At 35.0% G+C, this 20,044-nt stretch overlaps 1 protein-coding gene across 7 annotated transcripts in view; it reads right to left on the bottom strand.

Moving 5' to 3' along the window:
- The window catches only part of BBX (BBX high mobility group box domain containing), a 277,027-nt gene that overhangs the window by 121,173 nt on the left and 135,810 nt on the right, over nucleotides 1-20,044 (bottom strand). The window contains exon 4 of one of the 7 annotated variants that reach the window (XM_012476594.3): nucleotides 19,809-19,925. The exons of the other annotated variants lie outside the window; for them this stretch is intronic. The gene's annotated coding sequence lies outside the window, so the exon portion shown is untranslated. The remainder of the gene's footprint in view (nucleotides 1-19,808; nucleotides 19,926-20,044) is intronic. 7 annotated transcript variants of the gene reach the window in all.

Raw genomic sequence — 20,044 nt, 5'->3', positions numbered from 1 at the left:
TTTGTATTTACAGCCCCCGTTGCTAGCTTTACTCTGACAGGGAGAAATAAAATTTACCCTCAGTTTAGCAACTGGGTAAAACTATCCACAAGGTAGTTCACCTTAATAAAATAGTAAGTGTGGAAATCTCCAGAATTTCTACAGGAAATTCTACCTTATTCTTTTGGTATATGGTATGCATCTTCAGAGTGCAAAGTGCAGACAGTCACAATTACTTCTCTGGTTAGGCTTAACTTACGGTAATATCCAGTAAACTAAAAATCAGCATTTCTCAGTGAGGAAGCTTTTGGCATCATGAGTGGGATAGTTCCTTACTAGGCAAGACTGTTTCACTTCCTGCTGCATTAACATATATCTAGCCTCTCTCCCTGACTTTTGACCCCTACACCCAATCCCAGACTGCAGCATTTCCCCAAATAATGTCCCACAAATTTCTAAAGACTCCCTGTGGAGTTGCGAGATCCCTAGTTGAGAATCACTGCCCTGATAAACCCACTATATAAATTTGAATTTAAAAAAAATTTAAGACTCCTTAAAAAGGACATTTCATAAGACTACATTTAACCAAATCTTTCCCCACCTATTTCAAGATATATACAAGACTAATCTACTATATTCTTAAGGTGTCCTTGGTGGATTTAAATATTTTCTGCATGACCTCCAGTTGATAACAATCCTGATACCATAAAACTTCCATTAATATTTGTATGTCTATTTGTGCTGATTACTTATAAGCTATCCAAATTGGCTTAATTTTGTTAAAACAGGTTTCTAAAGCATTATTTATCAGCACTACCATCCCGAGGCTTCCACTATTCAGGTGTCATTTTGAAAAGCATTACAGGAAGGGAATGAACTCCCTCTGTGCTGGGCCACCATGATACACCACGAGGCACACTCCAAAAGCCAGTTAAAAACACAACTTCTCCAAGTTTAGGGCTTCCTGGGTAAGCAGAGCAATGCAAAACTGGTAAGCCATTTCTAAAACATGAAGTGCAGTTCTAAAATGTTCAGAAGAGTAACAAAGATCCAATTTGTTTAATTAACGAAAGGTTACATGAAATTCTAAATCTGAACTTTTTTAAACTATAAGAACTTCATGATCACTCACTGTGGACATTGAAACTTGAGTGTCTTCCTTATCTACATGTGCAGCATGCCTTATCAGACCTGTCAACAATCGAAGCTTTTAAAAACTGCTATAGTGAGACCAAGCAATTCAACTGAATTCACACACGATCTCCTATAAATATTACATAAATAGTGGTTTCTGACTGAAAACTCAGCCTCTTTCTGCTCCTTCTTCCAACAAGCCACACTGTCAGATACGGGAAATCCTAATGCTTTCATAACTTTGGCTCTGCCACCTCTTCAAGTCAATCAACAATCTCATTTTACTTGGAAACTACTTCACCCTTACTTTCTGCATGTCAATACCGCTCGCACTCCTTGGCCTCCTCTTAGAAACATGGGGCTTCTGATATCTTATTTGGATTTTGGAATATTTGCTTTGTAAAGAGATATTCTTAAGATGCGATACACGAGTCCAACTCAGGAGTAGCTCTAGTTAAAACAAGGAAGCAAGAATGTTCATTTACACCATCCTTCGACTTTACTCTGTGAAGAGCTTTTCCAGACCTTCCTAAGAACCAAAAAGCACCATGTGGCCAGTGAGAAAGGTTTGGCTTGTTTCTCCATCATCCAAAAATAGGGCTCACTTGTCAAGGTCTGACAGACTTCTGGCCACAGTAACACTTATGGGCTCAGCAGGAAGAATCTGAAATCCTGAATTACGTTTATACTGAGCACTTGTTCCTCCCAGCCTTCTCTGATCCCCGGGACTCAAACCCTACTTTCTTACTGAAGGTGTTCATTGCTGATAGATGTTCTGTTTCAAAATGCCAGTTCTGAGTCCTTCTAGGATGTCACAGGCTGGGCTGTCCCGATGAGACAACAAGGGTTAAGTAACATAATAAATTAATACTCATTTTAAAATATGACATTGGGGAAGAGTAATTTTTAATGACTCTTCATGAAGGAAATTTTAGGTACTATGACATCAAAATGAGAGGGGCTTTTTTATAAAGCCTCCACAGCACAAGTTCAGAGGAAAGAGAAAGCCTGGACCGTACTAATCCATTTCTGGTTTTGTTTGTTCATGTTTTTTTTTTTTTTTTTCCATTTTATAAAGAAACAATCCTAAAGCAAGTAAGCAAGCACTTTAACAGAATCCTGTTGTTTCTGGGATGTATCTTTCCAATGTTGCTAGCCATACACTATGTCCTTCTTGAGGAGATATTTTATTTATCTTTGTATGCCCAGAGCTATTGTTGTGCCTGGCATATATTAGGTGCTTAATAAATGTCCATTAGATCCATGCCTCTGCTGCTGGGAAACCACACAGCTTCCACATTTAGCACAGCAGGACCTGGACAAGGCTGAGAAAATATGCAACTCAAGCCCAGAAAACTCCACGAGCCTGAATTTTGGGTAATATACATCAAATTATAACCATGACATGTAAATTTCATACTAGTTAAAAATTATGTATCATCTGTGTCAAAGTAAGATATGCACTATGTCAAACATAACTGTAATCTATATTATCTAGATTACAAACTTTACAACTTGTGATCTTACATTCAATAAGAAAATCTGATGGCACTGACGCCATTTCAAGAGAATCACACAAATCTTTGGCCTTTTTTTTAAATTGAAGCCCTTAAATATGGCTTTGAAAGAAATCCCAGATTATCCTGCTTAATTCTACTTGGTCTATGCCTTGTACCCTCATGTGATTTGACATAAAAGACAATTGTGAACTCTCTTTTTTCCTGAATTCGTAAACTTGCATCTACAAATTATTTGGTTATTGGCAAACTGTGTAATCTTGGGCAAGTAACCTAACCTCTCTGTGCCTTGGCATCCTCATCTGTAAAAGGAAGAATAACAGTATCTAATTTATTGTGAAGATTAAGTCAATTTTTATATACACATACACTGCTTGGTAAGTGCATATGAAGGTTTGCTATCATCATCATAATTAATCACGGACTATAAACATTCAAATCAACTTGAAATAAACTACAAGTAACAACATTATTTTTTTTTTTTTGAGAAAGGGTCTTGCCCTGTTGCCTAGGCCTGGGTGCAGTGGTGCAAATATGGCTCACTGCTATAGCCTTGACCTCCTGGACTCAAGTGATCTTCCCACTTCAGCCTCCAGAGTAGCTGAGACTACAGGCATGCCACACCCAGCTAATTTTTCAAATTTTTAGTAGAAGCGACATCTTATTGTATTGCCTAGGCTTGTTTCAAACTTCTGGGCTCAAACAATCCTCCTGCCTCGGGTTGCCTCCCAAAGTGCTGGGATTACAAGCTTGAGCCACCATGCTAGGCCTATAATAACTTCTAACCATTAACCTCATGTAACCAAAAAAAGTAAAAAATTCATTCAACGTTATTAATTGAGAACCTATTATTAACCAGATGTTGTGCCAGGTTGACCTATGCTGCTTTAATTCATTGCTCTCATCAGTAAATACTGTTAGGTAAAGAAATACCTCTGCATGTCAAAAATCTGTGCATAGAGAAAAAATGGGGGTGTGGGGCCAAAATACAAACAGTGGGAGCTTTGTTAAAATTTAATAATTTATAGTGACTAAGAATTCCATGAAAATGCCTTTATTGGCATAAAAAGACACTCAAGATAAATGGAAACAAAGGTTGCATAGGATATAAGAGCCTGATTCCTTTTTTAAAATGATATACATAAAAATATGTTTCTATATATATAAAATCCAAAAAAACTCTGAAAGAATGAACACTAAATTGTTTATGACATTATCTCTCTATAAAATTTTTTTTGTAATTCTATTTTGTAGCTTTTTTTAAAATTTAAAATACAAATAATTCAAAAATCAAAAAAGAAGACACTGAGGTGTACTGTACAGTTCCATGAACAATGAGCTTTTTAAAATACTAATAAGCTAAGGAGATTAACCAAATCATTCATAAATTTGTATGCACTTAAGAATAAGATTGTTAGCTTATTAATACAGATTTTTTCAACTTAGAAGTTAAAAATATCATTAGTGGAAAATGTCTTTAATATACCTAAGTTACTGAATATCATAGCCTAGAGTAGCTTAAACATGCTTGGAAAACTTTTAGTATTCAATAAGTTATATAAGATACACAACACTATTATAAAATAGGCCTTGTAAGGCAGGCAGATCACAAGGTCAGGAGATCTACACCATCCTGGCCAACGTGGTGAAACTCTGTCTCTACCAAAAATACAAAAGTTAGTTGAGTATGGTGATGCGTGTCTGTAATCCCAGCTACTCTGGAAGCTGAGTCAGGAGAATTGCTTGAACCCAGGAGGCAGAGGCTGCAGTGAGCTGAGATTGCACCACTGCACTCCAGCCTGGTGACAGAGCGAGACTCCATCTCAGAAGGAAAAAAAGGCTTCGTGTTAGATGATTTTGCCCACTTATAGGCTAATATAAGTGTTCTGAGCACGTGTAGATAGGCTAAGTTATGATGTTTGGGAGGTCAGATGTATTAAATGCATTTTTGACAGGAATTTCAACTATTTATACTGAGTCTATCAGGATGTAGCCCCATTATAAGTCAAAGAGCATCTGTATTTGAAAAATAAATTCAATACTAAAAAATTTTTCACAGGATCGATGTCAATGGTTCTTAGAAGTTTAACTTTAAAAGAACTTTGGAACCATATCAAAATATAACCTATATCTCTGCTATAAGCACGATGGTCTACCAAAGCAAAATACCAAAGCTTATTTTCTAACTAATGGCTATTCCAGTAAGGGACTAATTTTCTATGCTTTCCATATTTTTACAAAATTAAGAATGTAAAATGGTTAGGAAAGCAAGTTTCCCAATGTTATTAATACAGGTTACCAATGTCATGCTATGTTTGAGAACACACCAGGAATGTTCTAGTAATGTTTCCTATGATGAGTGGGCAATATGACTAAATGACTGGATAAATTTTTTCACTTTAAGATTATTTTGAAGTATATATGAATCCATATATTCATGGCAACCAACCTTCAGAGAAAAAAAAAACATAAACCTTTCTGTTCTAATTATACCCTCTCCTCAAGAATGCTGCAGGATAATGCTAAACACAATTACAAGATGCCATCTAGTGGATGTTTTTATAAAATTTGTCTGCTTGCTTACATTTAAATCTTGATGAAATGATCTTTTAAAAAGCTATTCTGCATGAAAAAAACAGCTGTCCCTTACGGCACTTCCTCACCAATTAGTGGTCTGAGCTGGTGGACAACAACATATTTTAAACACACACAACTCTGAATAGGTAATATTGATTTTAAATCTCAAGTTGAATATCTGCCACTACCACAAAGAATAAGGAACAGCCCAATTATCTCCTAAGTGGTCTAGGACCTGTAATGGTTGCACAACACAAGTTAGAAAGGAGATTCAATTTAACATGTTTTTATCATTCCCTTCAGATGATGATGATAAAAGATTAGCATCATTATATCAGGAGAGTAATTACTGTTACTGCTGCCCTACACGATATGAAAACAAACTCACTTTTTCTAAATAAGCTATGTCTGACATTTAGAAATCTGTATAGGGTTTCCAGCAAAGCCTTGAAAGTGGTGCCACATCCCTACATGTACACAGCTGCAAAGGCCCTCTTTTACCATCATGGTGGTGGTAACGCAAGTCAGGATCAATTAAAATGGAATTAATGAAATCAATTAATGTAGCATAAATATATAATCAGGCAAAATGGAAGACTGATAAAATATTTATGTATAGTATTAATCTGTGATAATTCAGAAACAATTTTTAATTAGACTTAATCAGATGAAATCCACATCTACCTAAATTCCCTTAGTTATAGACTCATTGTTTTGTTTTGTTTTCATCTTTGGAAGCAGATTCTATAATTTTTTTAAAAAGCTTCTAATTTTATAGATATTTTCAGATTTCAACATTGTATAACAGAAACTATCAACTTATTTGGAGAGCACCCTACTGTCTAATAATAAAAAGTTTTTACATTAAAAAGAGTTGTCTGCAGCCTGTCATAACTGGCTTACCTAGAAAAATTCTGCATTTGTCACTGCTATTTCTGGTGCCATATTTGATTTATAGGATAATTTGTTTAAGGAGCTGCTCTTCTAAAAATGAAGCCCTTCCATATAGAATTGATCAGGACTGCAAATCTGGCCTTTGGAGATCATCTTTTCCCCCAATTTGCAGATGATGCAAACAAGACCCATAGGGGTTAAAGGATAGCTCAAGTTCACCAAACCAATTACTGGCAGAGTTAAGATCTGGGTCTCTTGACCACAAAATCAGAACTCTTTCTGCTATATCATACTGCCTTTTTATTCTTCCCCAAACTCCTTTAAAAGCTTCTTAAGGTACTATAGATTCATTTTTTATCTAAAAGGTGCATGTGGGAACTGCTGCCTAAGTGTATGAGATGGAAACAACACTGGGAGACCACAGAACAGACTCATCAATCAGTTAACTGAAGTGGGAATCTGTGTTGTTCACTAAGAGGACACGAGTTGCTTCTGCTTCCTATCAGCACAGTTCTTAAGCTAGTTGAGGCTAAGGGAGCACCATTTCCTCTGCAGGTGCTCAAAACATGATGGCCAATAAACAGAAGTTCACAAACCAACCCTCAGTACTAAAGAAGAAAAGCTCTGATTTCCCTCAAAACTGCCATCTTTTGCCTTTCATCATCTCACAGAGTAATACAGATACACTACACTCTTTCAGCTCTGAGCCCATTCCATCTCCAGGGTCTGAAACTTTAATCTGGATCTTCCTATCAGATTAATGGCAGTTGACACAGTTTAACTTTTAAATTATAGTTAAAATGTCCTTTTTGTTATTCTTCTGCAACTTACTTCTTACTATTCATAAACCATATTCTGACATAATAACTGTACGTGTAAGTGGAAGTCTGAAAACATGGACTCTGTAAGCAGGAGCATACCTTGGCTAAATCACCTAACCTCTCAATCTCAGGTTCCCTCTTTCGTGTCTGGAGATGGCTGGCACCTCCACTCTAAATTACTCTAAGGCTGTTATTTCTTAAAAACACTCTGCAACAAATTCAACACAACAGAAGTTACCAGGCCTTGCCCTAACACTACCTCTTAGCAAAGGCTTTAACAGAAGTCTGAGGAGTGTAGTGATAGGACCAAATCTAAAAGGAGTTCTTTGTAAGATCACATGTGAATTGCTTTTGAAAAAGTCTCTTTAGACGTCTTACTTTGGCTCCTCTTCTATACAAACTGCTGTGGGAGCCTAAGAAAAGCAGCTTTCAAACGTGCAAGTATACAGATTTGGTTCTGCTGCTGCCAGGCTGTAGCCACTGCCAGGGGAAAGAAGTGAGTCAAAGCAATTCTATGCATCGCATGCCTCAATGTCTTCCCCTTCACTTGGCAACAACACACTGGGATCAGTCATCCAGCTAAATGTCCAGAGTCCCAAAGTCATTACTAGCGCAAGGGTTTCTAGTCTAAAACTTCCAGGGTGATGTAAAAGTTTAAAATCAATACAAAGGGGGTCTTTTAATTTTACTATTAAATGCCTAGAATAATCTGTGAAAAATTAGAAGGGTAGTGAGACAATGACTTAGGAATTCTATAATGTGTGTGTTAGAACTTTCAGATACATCTTTCTGGCTTGAAGGCATTACTTATTAAGAATCAAGTAGAATCAAAAGGCAGTTTTTAGTATTAGTTATACAGTCAGAATTTCCCAAGATATTTACATGTGAACGCCTCATTTTCAAGCTCCTCTGACAAGTATTTCCAATTTTTAAGGGACTACAGATGATTTAGTGACACATTCTTTTCCCTTGAAAAATGTATCATCACAAGTATTATTTGGGTCAAATTATATCATATATAAGTTTCAATGCATTTTTTTTCTGAAGAAGAGTAATTAACTTTACATTTTGTGGTCATACTACTCTGTAAAGAACAGTTCACATCTGTCCACCAACATTAATAAAATACTTGAAGACGGTCAAGAGGACAGTACGTCTTTTGTCAAACTGTTCTGTGTGTGTTTTACACGAAATGAGACTTCCAAATGTAGAAAAGGTACCTGTTTATACAGGAAGACATGTATTTCTAACAAGTAGTCTTCTTAATTTTAAAAGTAGTTCTACATGTAGTGTTTTACGGTAATTTTCAAGAGTTTAGTTAAGTGTTACCCAGAATAATAGAAATTTCTAAGAAAAAAATTTGAAATGGGTCTTAATATAATAATTATTTGTTGTCTCTAATAAAGAGAAATTTATAAAGTGGAAAACTTTATTGTAAGGAGGCATACTTTTTATCGGTATTATTTTCATTCTTTGACAGTCTTAAATTTTAACTTTTGCCTATGCTCTGAATTTTTTGGGGGAACTATACAACGGCTAAAAAGGAAACAAACAATTTTATCCATTGGCCAGAAAGCAGTAAAAATTGTTCATTAATCTTCCCTTAGGCCAATAAAAGAAGGGCCTCACAGGACAAAACAGGAGCCAGAAATAAGGCCTGAAGGGGAAGGGGAGAATAGCTGATAGCTGTACTGTATGTATATGTTAAAAACTGAATATCCCATCATCCTATTTCATGTATAGTTGAGTTCTCAAATTTGTAAGTTTTTATACATCCTTTCGTTGAATAAACATTTAATTAAATGAGAAAAAAAAAAGGAAACAAACAATATGATTCATGTGAAGCTTTTTGGGGGTAGGCAGGTAGGTACAGAAGCCAAAATGCCAGGGTTTAAAAAAAATGTAGATTAAAGCTTTATTAAAAACAGATTTTAAATGGCCATCTTATCAGAAATTGCTGAGCCTTTATCAGCATAATAGGAAAACTCACTACCATACCCCAAGAAAAACTCTTTTCCCTAATCAAACAAATCTAATTGTCATTACATCCCATATAAGGTTTTGCATCTCCTTAGAGAAAGGAATGTTTTCTCTAACACTTGTTCTCATTTCTTCATTATTAAAAGTCTGTTAATGTGAAACTCTTATTAATAACTCCTGTTAATCTCATCTAACTTGATTTAGGAATAATCTGCTACTCATTTTGAACTCCCACTTTACTCTTCATTTAAAAATCACTAAATTATAGAAGTTAGAATATACTTCAGAGATTATCAAATTTAACTCCCTCATTGAAAGAAAAGAAAATTCAGGCCAAAATTAAGAAATTTGCTCAGAACCTTTTCAAGATGAAAGAGCTGGGGCTAGTACAAAGTCATCTATGGGGTTAATTTCTCATTTTCATTTATCACTGAGAAAGACTAACAATTCTGAAGCCAACCAAAGTTTATTTAGTTTTTTAAAAATGAATTGTGATACTCTTCACAAAGGATAAAAACTTTACTTCATTAAAATTTACTTCATTAACATGACCAACAGTCATTCCACATTCAAAGTAAATACAGTGAGCACCCAAGGCTATGCCAGGCCCTTTGAAAACAAAAGGCAAAACAATGTACGAGCAGTAAAAATTTATCATAAGATCCTGATATTTCAGCACACTGTACTCCAATGGACTCTACCACTTAATAAAAATATACCCTAGTTTGATACTCTTCCTCTATTCTGGTTGCTTTCTTTTACCATTCTCTACTTCAGCCTCTAAATAATTCATACTTTATACTGAGGAGATGTTATCTTGAGGAACTGGCAATAGTACAACACAGCTTCAAAAATACACACTTTCTACCTGAACTACAAAATGTTTTCAACATAGGCTCTTTTCATGAAATGCCACATGCAACTTATGCTTGAAAACTGCAGTCATATTATCCTAGATCCCTTTTAACTCAAAATATCACTTTGTATCACAGAGTTATAACATAGCCAGTACCTTTCTCCTAATAGGTCAAATCCTCTCAAGACTTACTTTGTAGATTGTGTTTTGAAGATAAGAACAGTATCTTCCTCAAATAACCTGCATTAAGAGTTATATATGAATATGTGAAATAATTAAATAATAGTTATTTTACACTTGGGGAGCTAAGATGAAGAGATACTTAAGGTCTCATACAAGTGACTCTAAGACATCTGCTCTAATTCTCAATTTAACAGTCCAGACCTAAGATTATGCCTCATTAGAAAGTTCTCAAACAGAAGGCATCATTTCCAATTTGCCTCCAAGTTTCAAATAAAATACACTATGTGTGGGTATCATAACTTCAAATTTTCATTTTATCACTGATTAAAATTTGGTGTTTAGGACTTTTCTAACCCATGTTGATCTTTCTGTAGTTGTTTGAGATAAAGAATCACAAGCAGACACTTTGAAAATGTAAGATTTTTCAAGAAGGATCTCAGAAAATGGAATCTTAAAACTAGCCTTCATTTGTGTGGTCGTTATTCTTGTTGCACACTATTCCATTATGGATATTTAGTTATGTCAGCGACTCAACAACACTCTTTTGCTCCCTACATATTTACAGCAATGGTCTCTCAAGGAGGCAATGAATTTGCAGTGCTATATGGATCTAATAAAATGTGTGAACTGTTTTATTCTGCTGCTCTCAATTATACAACTCTGAAACGTCTTTTTTGGGATATGTCTCTCCATATGTTTCTGGCCTTGTCCATGTCATTCTTTCAGATGACTTTCTTCAGTGAACTAAAGCATTCACTTTCTTTCACCAGGTAATACACAGACATAAAATTATGATTTTTTTTTTTTCTCAGCTTGTGAATAACATTGAGATGTAACCCTTGTTAGGTCAATCTTGAAATGAAGATTCAAAGTTTTCCTCTGAGGATCAGAAAAATAATTCAAAAGAAATACCGAGCTCTATCATTTAAGCTCTCTTCATAGTCTCAATGGTGTTTAGGCTCAAATCTCTTCACATTTTAAGATAAAAATACACTACATGTGGATTTCAAAACTTCAAGTTACAGACAGAAGCTCTTATTACAGCAGCCAAAATCTAATCTGAATGCTTATTTTGATTTCTTTGCACTACCCAAAATCAAATAACTTTTGTTGGGCAACTGCAGACACTCGGCTGAGTCAATGAACATATTTAAGACAGCTGCTTCTTGTTTGTGAACCCAAAACTATTTTTACTGAAGGAAGTACAGGTTATACAATGAAAAAAAATCAGAATCCCCCAAAAAATAAAAAAAATATGTTCAACAGAAAGGATCCATTTAACATGTTTAAGGATGAAACAGCAATCTGATCTATGTAAATCTCAGAACACAACTAACAGATACTCCTCAACTAGCCACCACATTTTTTGAAAAATTGTTTTTAGGAAAAAGTGACCAATTATAAAAAGCTAACATCAATTAAGAACAAACAAATACCCACCACCCAGAAAGTCTTGTGCAGGGAGTGCAGAGGTGGTGACTTGTTGGTGTTGATAGTGGGCAATTAATTGGGTGTGAGTACCTACCTCTTCAAACATCTGTAAAATTATTATTATTCATTAAAGTGATCATCTCATTAAAAAATAAGCTTCCCTCTAGTACTTCTTATTAAACCAGTCAAGTGTATTAAATTTTTATATTTATAATACAAATACAAAACTAAAAAGTTAGAAAACCAGAAAGCTTTCAATGAAGTAACCAAAAATCTTCTTTCCTAAATATTCCTGTTTATTCCAAAATTTTTATTCTTTTTAAAATTTTTATTTTATTTCTTAATTGACATGTAACAGCTATACATATTTATGGTGTTCATATTTCAGTACATATGATGTATAGTAATCAGATCAGGGTAATTATTGCATACCCATCATCCCAAACATTTATCACTTCTTCCTGTTGGGAACACTCAGTATCTTCCTTCTAGCTATTTGAAACTATATGTTATTGTTAACTACAGTCATTCTAGAGTGGTATAACACTAGAACTTATTCCTGCTATTTAGCTGTAATTTCATATCCTTTAACAAACCTCATCATTTTTATTCTTAAAAATTAACACATTAGTTTCATTTTTTAATATATTAAAATTACTATTTGGTAGAAAAGATAGTCTTACTGTATGTTTTAAATTGATATATTAATAAAATATATTAATGACCTATTTTGTTAACTGACATTTTCTCTGAATTTAAAGTTCATTTCCTCAAATGCTGTGATTAAGAAACAGTTAAATCTAATTAGCTATGTCTAATTCATAACATCTGATTCAAACTCAGGTGCACTAATGTACATGAAAGAATCTATAAAAGAATATATATGAATATAATCCTAACTTGGATGGATTTCATAATTCCTAATAAAGTAACATTTTGCAAATAAGAACTAAAAAGTTATCTGTTTTCCATTTCCATGCTCATGAGTCAGAACAGGGGTGTTAAAAGGCTTAGCAACTTGGCAGTCAGGTCTGGCTATGAATTTTGACCACTAGTAGTTATCTAAGGACCTCTGTTCATTAATCTGTAAAAGTAGACTAGTGCCTACTTCATAGGATGGTGACAATGGAAACAGATAATAAATGTGAAAAATCCCTTTTAGAGTACCTCATATATGCTGCCTTGCATATATATTATTAAAAATGCATATTTCCTTCCCTCTTCAACCCCTTTGGCACCACTTCAACCCAATCTCCATTCAAACTAATCTCTATCAGATTTACTTAGAATCATGCTTTGAGCTTTTCACTCCCTGAAATCAAACCCTTCAGTTTGATTGGTGTCCCTTCCCATCTCACTCCCTGCCCATACACTAAAAACATGGCCTCAAACTTCCTTGCCTTTTACTATATCCCAGAACATGTATTCAAGGTCCAGCTCCCTGCAATTGAGTGCTTTTATGCTTCTTATCATTTGTCCAGAGATCCCTTATTTAAAACAGTCCTTCTCTCTTTCTCTCAAAGCAAGTCACATATGATCCTAGGCAAAATAACATCTCCTTCCTCTAAGTTCTTAATTCTACAGCATGAGCCATAAACTGCCTTGTGACACTATTCTGTTATTATCTCAAATGATAATTTTAAATCCGTGACTCAGCCTCTTACTGTACCTCTACTTTAGAAACATTCACATTACCATCATCATCATCATCATCACCATCTAGTCTCTTAATTATAGGCAGGAAGTCTTAAAGTTCCCATTGAAGATCGTAGATTTAAATCTCTGAAGTTAACCTTGTCTATGATTCATCCTTTCTATAAGTTTAACCTCTGAATGTAGGAGGGGGATGGGAAAAAGTAGGTGTCCCTTATTTGTCTTTGAAATAGCCACAAAAGTATAAATCAAGAAAAAGGAGAACGCAGTCCCATCATGATTTTGTCAGCCACAGTAAGTGCAAAAAATAAGAGCCAGAACCTCTATGTGAAAACTTTCTTGGAAGCTATTTAAATGCAAATAATTTCAAACACATCAACAAAAGTATCCGGCACATTTTTTAAAGAATGAAAGAAAAGAAAACATACTCAAATCAATCCTTGATTAAGCTCCAATGAGTGCAGAAGAAAGGCTTTCTCCATGAGCTTTAATTCTGAAGGAACAGCTGACTGGATGACTCCATTCAGTGAAAATCAGACCCACTCCTGCCTTGGCACTGAGCTCTATTAGTTCTCTGACTCACAGTTCCAGAGCATGGACTTTCCTAGGTCCAAAGTGGTTCTTAGCAGCTTGCTGATTACTAAGGGATGAAAACGCAAGCCCCATGTTTACTGGGCAGCTCCGGGCTCACAGAAATAACACTGCCATCAACCTGCCACAATATCTATAGGTGATGTGTAGGGGTTAAGTAACAGGGAATAACTAACTATAAATGGATGAAAATGGCAGCCAAGAATCCTCTAAGCTCAAAACACACCTTAACTTAAGGGCAATAATGTCATCATTCAAATGAGACATAGTGCTTGCCTGGCACAGGGAAAAGCAGTGGCATCCACTAGCTGAGCACAAGAGATGTACAGATTCTGCGTATGATTTGCTGGGAGAAAACAGTTTGGCATGTACATAGAAGACCATATTTAGTAATCTTCAACACCATAATATGTAGGTGACCTTCCTAGAAGGGTCCCAATTACTCAAAACAAATATCAATAATAAAGTACAGCTGCTCTACTTTCTGTTCTATTGTTTTTATAAAAACAATCAGCGATTTATTTTTCAGATTTAATAAAACCTAGTCAGGCTTTTAGAAATGTGAATTTTTATAGCTCAGATAAATAAATGGTAATATACTAGAAAATATTCAACAAAACAGATTCATTGTGTACCTCTTTTCACCAAAATTACAGATCCATTTGAACATTTTACTTTTTATTTTCAAATATAAATTACAAGACAAAATGAATACTGTTATTCAAGAACACCTAAATTTGAATGAAACTATTCAAAGTCACTTTAATAAAATACTTTCTAATAATATAGATAAACCTATTTTTAGAGTACTTGAGTAAAGCTCAACATTGAGCTTAATTTTATATTTATTACCAACTTCACTGTATAATACATATAAGAATAAAAAACACGTAGTTCAAAATTTATTCTTAATTTAGCATTTATAAAACCTTTTCCAAATTAAGCAGCCCCATCCAGTACAGAATCTGTCATAAATGCATTTTCTAGAATCCTCAGAAAGAAAATTTTATAACACATATTTATATATTTATAAATTTTTCTACTGTATTTAAGGATAACCCAACTTATTTCATTAATAATATAGTTTATTTTTAATATTTGTTACAACTTAAATCATTAGAGAATATATGGCTTTCAAAAGACAAGACATTAAATTAAAATAAGAATACTAAATGAGTATTGCAGGTTTTATGAAGCACTTTCGAGCCTGTCTAAATTAATAAAACACCAAGTGAATTAATACTACAAAAGAAACTCATCACTGATAATTTAAAATATTAATGTGAATACTTAACAGGTCAAGCCTTTTACATTAATCAAACACACATTATAATAATGGTTAGAATGAACATTCTCCTATCAGTAAAGTTTTCATGTCAGGTAATTTCTCCCATTTTTTTCCTGATAAGCATAAAAGAATGTTTCTCTCCTTGAATTCCTGAGGAACAAAAAGTCATCTGTTTTTCTTGACATAGGGTGGTATTAACTGCTTCTCTGGAGAACGGAACATTTGGCATAATATGTTTCCTTAAGAGTTCTGTCAAGCAAGCAGTTAGAAGGGGTGAATTCTCACAGACAGTCTGGCTTCTTGTTCCTCATGGCTGTACAGCCCAGTGAATCTTGGGTATTTTATGTGTATGGAGGCTGGAGGTAGGAGGTTAACAAGTAGGCTTTCAATAATAAATAATTTGACATTTTAAAAACTCACAATTTTTAAACTTAAAATTTGATTTAGAATTCAGTTAGTTTTATTAAAAATAAATCCTTCATTGAAGAAGTTTCCCCTTTTCCTCGTTTTTCAGTTGTAAAATTTTTCTTCCGCCTTCTCATCTTACACTAAAAGTTGGAAGACTTATATGGAATCTTTACAAACCAGATCTACAATATCACAAGGAGCCTAATGTGTCCATTGGCTAAGCACAACAGAAATGTACACATTCTGTATCCCTGAATAAAGGTCAGGAAGAGTCTATACTTGACCTTGGTTAAAGACCAAATACATAGCTTTCTGGCCAGGACTCTCACGAGTGACTGGGCCGTGGTTACAATTGACAGAGAATTAAAAGGAAGTTGGTTCCCCTTCCCATTGTAGCTTGATCTCTGGCACCTTTTTTGCCTTTGATGCAGAGTTCAAAAGTACTCACAAGATGAATCCAGGACCAGTAACACATTTAGGATATATTAGTCACGTGATAATCTGGAGTCAAATAACTCCTTGGAAGTGGTTTAGTGATTCCCTCCAATAGTAACGGAAAGATTGAATGAAGGTAGCAAGGAAAGAAGTTAGGTTCTCACTCACCAGTCACCTTGAGCTGAGGTGTCCCTAGCAGAGAAACCACAACAGAAAGGAAGAAACAACTTGCCTCCAGCACCAGATGCAGAGAGACCCACTGACTCTAAGGAAAAGCCCAACACAAAGAACCAGTGCTGACTCAAAAGATGGTAACTAGAGTGTGAGAAAAGACATGGGGTTATGCTGTATAGCAAATAACAAAGCGTAGGATGAGTTGCCCTGGTCACGGCTGTAGGGTTAGGGGAAGAGGAAGGAACAAGAAGCCAGAGCTTAAGCATTAGCATTGAACAATGCCTGGGTTGCCTGATAAATGAAATTGGGAAGCCAAAGGCATTTATTATACTAGAACAAATTAACCCTACAGAATAAAGAGAGGAAGAGAAGTTCAATGTATGCCCCCACTTGCTGGGGTTATAAGAGACAGTAACTGGCAGGTTGCTGTGACACAGTTATGGACCTAAAGCCCAGTGAGGTAGATAGATTCAGACCCTGGTAGTGGTGCCCAGATAAATAGTGAGAAAGTGTTTTTCATTTCAATTAGAAGATAGAATACAAAATTGTGGGTGTCAAAAGGGGTCTTACAGACCACTGATCTACCACTGTAATTTTTCAAACAAAGTAGAGTAAAGCTCAAGAAGAAATGACTGGCTATGGTTTAATAAAGGTACTTCCTAACAAAACTACTTACAGTACTCATTATTTTTGCCTAGTGCTTTTAAGGAAATTATTGTAGCTAAGTAGGGGAAAGGTACTTCAGTGCTGACTGCATTTACATCTTTCCTTTCTACATTCAATAAATACCCATTGAATAAGTACCAGGAAATAGGATAGATCCTGGTATTTCCTGGGAAACATGAGGAGATACATGTAGTAGTGGCAGCAAGTTTGAGAAAAGACAAAATATTGAGATTAGTTAACTAAAATTATGAAACACCAAGTACCCATTAAGAGATTAGGAAGAACTTTTGATATTAAAATTGGAACAGAGTGTAAAAATATAATCAGATACGAAAAGAATCATTGGCTAAGAAAAACAAAAGAGGGTGAAGGACAGAAAAGGGAACTTGAGTCATTTACTCAAGCTTTTGGAACTTTTGCAATACAGAACGAAACATGGGTTCATCAAGGGCACTGCAGCTTGCAAACAGTCCTCTGTGGTCACTCCATCTCAACAGTAATTAGGGGAAAAAGAAAAGAAATGTACATTTCTCTGTACAAACTGTCTTTCTTAAAAGTCAGAAACAGCTGCCAGTTTTCATTTATCACAAGAGAACATTTATTCTTATGATAAGGTTTTCTGGAGGCAAAAAATTTAGTGAGCAAACATATCCAGCTATTTCAGGATGTCCAGATTTAAATGAGTTTGAGAAAAGGTGTGAGTGACAACTGGGAACCTGAGAAAAATAAAAGCAGCTGCTGCAAAAAGTAAAACTAACTTTAAAAACTGCAGGTCATCATGGTTTTTGTTATGATGTTTATAGGCAAACTGAAAAATCTTTTCTATTTTTAAACCTCTGCCCAGATATAGTCATATTCATGCAAAGGATCATTCATAAAGATACAGTAAATATATTAAATAAAAATCTAGTCATTTTAAACAACTATAGGAGTTAGAGAGAGGGAATACTTACATTGTGTTAGTGGAAGTATAAAATGTAACAAGTTCTATGGAAATCCACATGGCATTATCTTGTAGAATTTGAGGTTGGGCATATCCTATCACAAAAATTCTACTCCTGAACATATATCCTGAATAATATGTACATAAAGAGGGTATATACAGGACTGAAGAACTTTTCCTCTGCTGTTTATTTCCAATGACAAGAAAGAAGGAAGGAAGGAAGGAAGGAAAGAAAAGGAAAGAAGGAAGGAGAGAGCAAAAGAAAGAGAGAAAGGAAAAGAGATGGGGAGGGAGGGAGGGAGACAGAGGGAGGAAGGGAGAGAGGAAGGGAGGGAGGGAGGGAGGGAGGGAGGGAGGAAGGAAGGAAGGAAGGAAGGAAGGAAGGAAGGAAGGAAGGAAGGAAGGAAGGAAGGCAGCCAGCCAGCCAGCCAGCCTAAATAGAAAGCAAATAAATTGTGGTATTTTCATACAATAAAAGACTATACATATACGACAATACATGAATTACAAAGACAAGCAGGAATGACTCATAAATATAATGTTGAACAGGAAAACTAGTTGTTGCAGAAGAAAACATGTAGTATATATTATTTATATAAAATTTAAAAACAAGCAAAACTTAATGTAGGGGTACATAAGTATGAGCAAAACAACAAAGAAAAACACATAATAAACTCAGCATTAAGGACTGTGGTGAGGGGTAAGGAGAGGCAATGGAATCCGCGAGGGCACACTGTGGGCTACAGAAAAACCAGTAATGTTCTATTCCCAAACTAGTGGTAGGTTCTCAGTTATTCATGTTAATGTTATTCTTTGTACCTTATCTACATAGCATAAATATTTTTGTGTAGGGTAGCAAAAAGAAATTATTATATTTTAGATTTATCCTGATTCTAAAGATACAACTGCAGAATTATAAACACAGATAATGGTAGAGAAGGTAGCATAATAGGGTGTTAATTATAATCACAAACTTATTTCTCAAGTTAATAAAAATTTTTTGTTTAAAGGCACATATGTAGCTTGCAGACCATCGGTTCCTACAGAGAGTCTAATTCACCATTTCTAATATCTAATTCAGTATTATGACATTATACCTATTACTACTGTGAAACTCAGGTTTCTAATATGTTTTATTAGTAGAAGGTATAAAAGGTCATTAATATCCATGTACAATAAATATTCTTGTATCTATAGCATTTTCTGTAGATAAAAGCATTCTTGTATATATAGCATTTTTACTTTAAAAAGCTCTCAGAACATTATATTTAACTATTTTAAAGGTATTTTTAAGTATCTGCAAGTAGCAAGTACCTTGCATGTACTCAGGACTCCATAAAATTATCTCTTTTCATTCACATCACTTTTTGAGGTAAATATTTCCAGCCTTAGTTTACACATGTGGAAATTGAGATTCAGCATTCTGAAGTACATTGCCTAATGTTTAAAAGCTAGCATAGTTGGGATTCAAACAGTATCCAACTCTGATATCCAAATGTGAAAAGCATGCATCTACTAGCTAGGACTGTCTAAATACACAACAGCAAAAATAAATTTCTAATGCAAAAAAAAAATAAATAAAACAGACTTATTATATTTCAGCTTACTATTTCAGTTTATGGTATCATTTAGAATGCACCCCTGAATCATGTTCTAATGGTTTGTATCAATTTTATGTCATAGTACTTCTTTATTACTTCATATAATCACAATTTACACTTAAACCCTATAAATTCTAAAACTGGCAATGGGTATCAATTATGTTTATGGAAAGTCTCAACTGGGCTGTACTTCTTTTCATAACTGGAATTTCTCTCAGACTGGAAGTAAAGGTAGCTGTTGGTAGGCTGAAACCTGGCACTTTCATTTCATTATCCTCCCGTCAGGGATTCACTCACAGAGAAGCAAACAGGCTTGCCAAGCCCCACAGAAATTACTCACTTCCATTCTCTCTTTCCTCATCTCTCATCCAAATGTACTTTAAAACCTAATTTTAAACTCATGCAGGAAATCTGATTAATACCTCCTGGCTTTCTCTACTCCATTAACCCTAGGCCCCATCAGCACACATAAAATACAATTCATTTATATGATTGTCTGCTTTTTAATTTGTCGTCGTTGTTTTCATTTGCATGTTTGTCTAGCCTGCAAGAACCACTGACAAGAGTTTACAAATTTATTTCTTCTGTCCTGTATCCTAACAAGTTTTTCTTCCCTGAAAGGACCACCAACTATGCTGCGTGAACAGTAGTCACTTAACAAATGCTGAATGACTTACTACAGTGGAACAATTCGCCTCTGGTATTTCTCAATATCCCAGTGAATCCTCCACATCTATAACATGCTGGAGATGATACCAGGTACCGCTAGAAGCTTGGGGTCTTCCTGAGGGTGCCTGGGACAAGAAAAACACAGAGAGACCAGAGACAGTCAGGAGAAACACAGAGAGAGGAAACATGGAAATAAACAGAGGACAGAAATAAAGAGTTGAGAGGAGCAAAAGAGTCAGAAGTC

Source organism: Aotus nancymaae, unplaced genomic scaffold, assembly GCF_030222135.1.
Source record: "Aotus nancymaae isolate 86718 unplaced genomic scaffold, 86718_ANA_hifiasm-v0.15.2.pri h1tg000011l, whole genome shotgun sequence".
NCBI classification, from domain to species: Eukaryota; Metazoa; Chordata; class Mammalia; order Primates; family Aotidae; genus Aotus; species Aotus nancymaae.
Note: the sequence above shows the minus strand (reverse complement) of the source record. Positions and strands in the feature narration are given on the sequence as shown.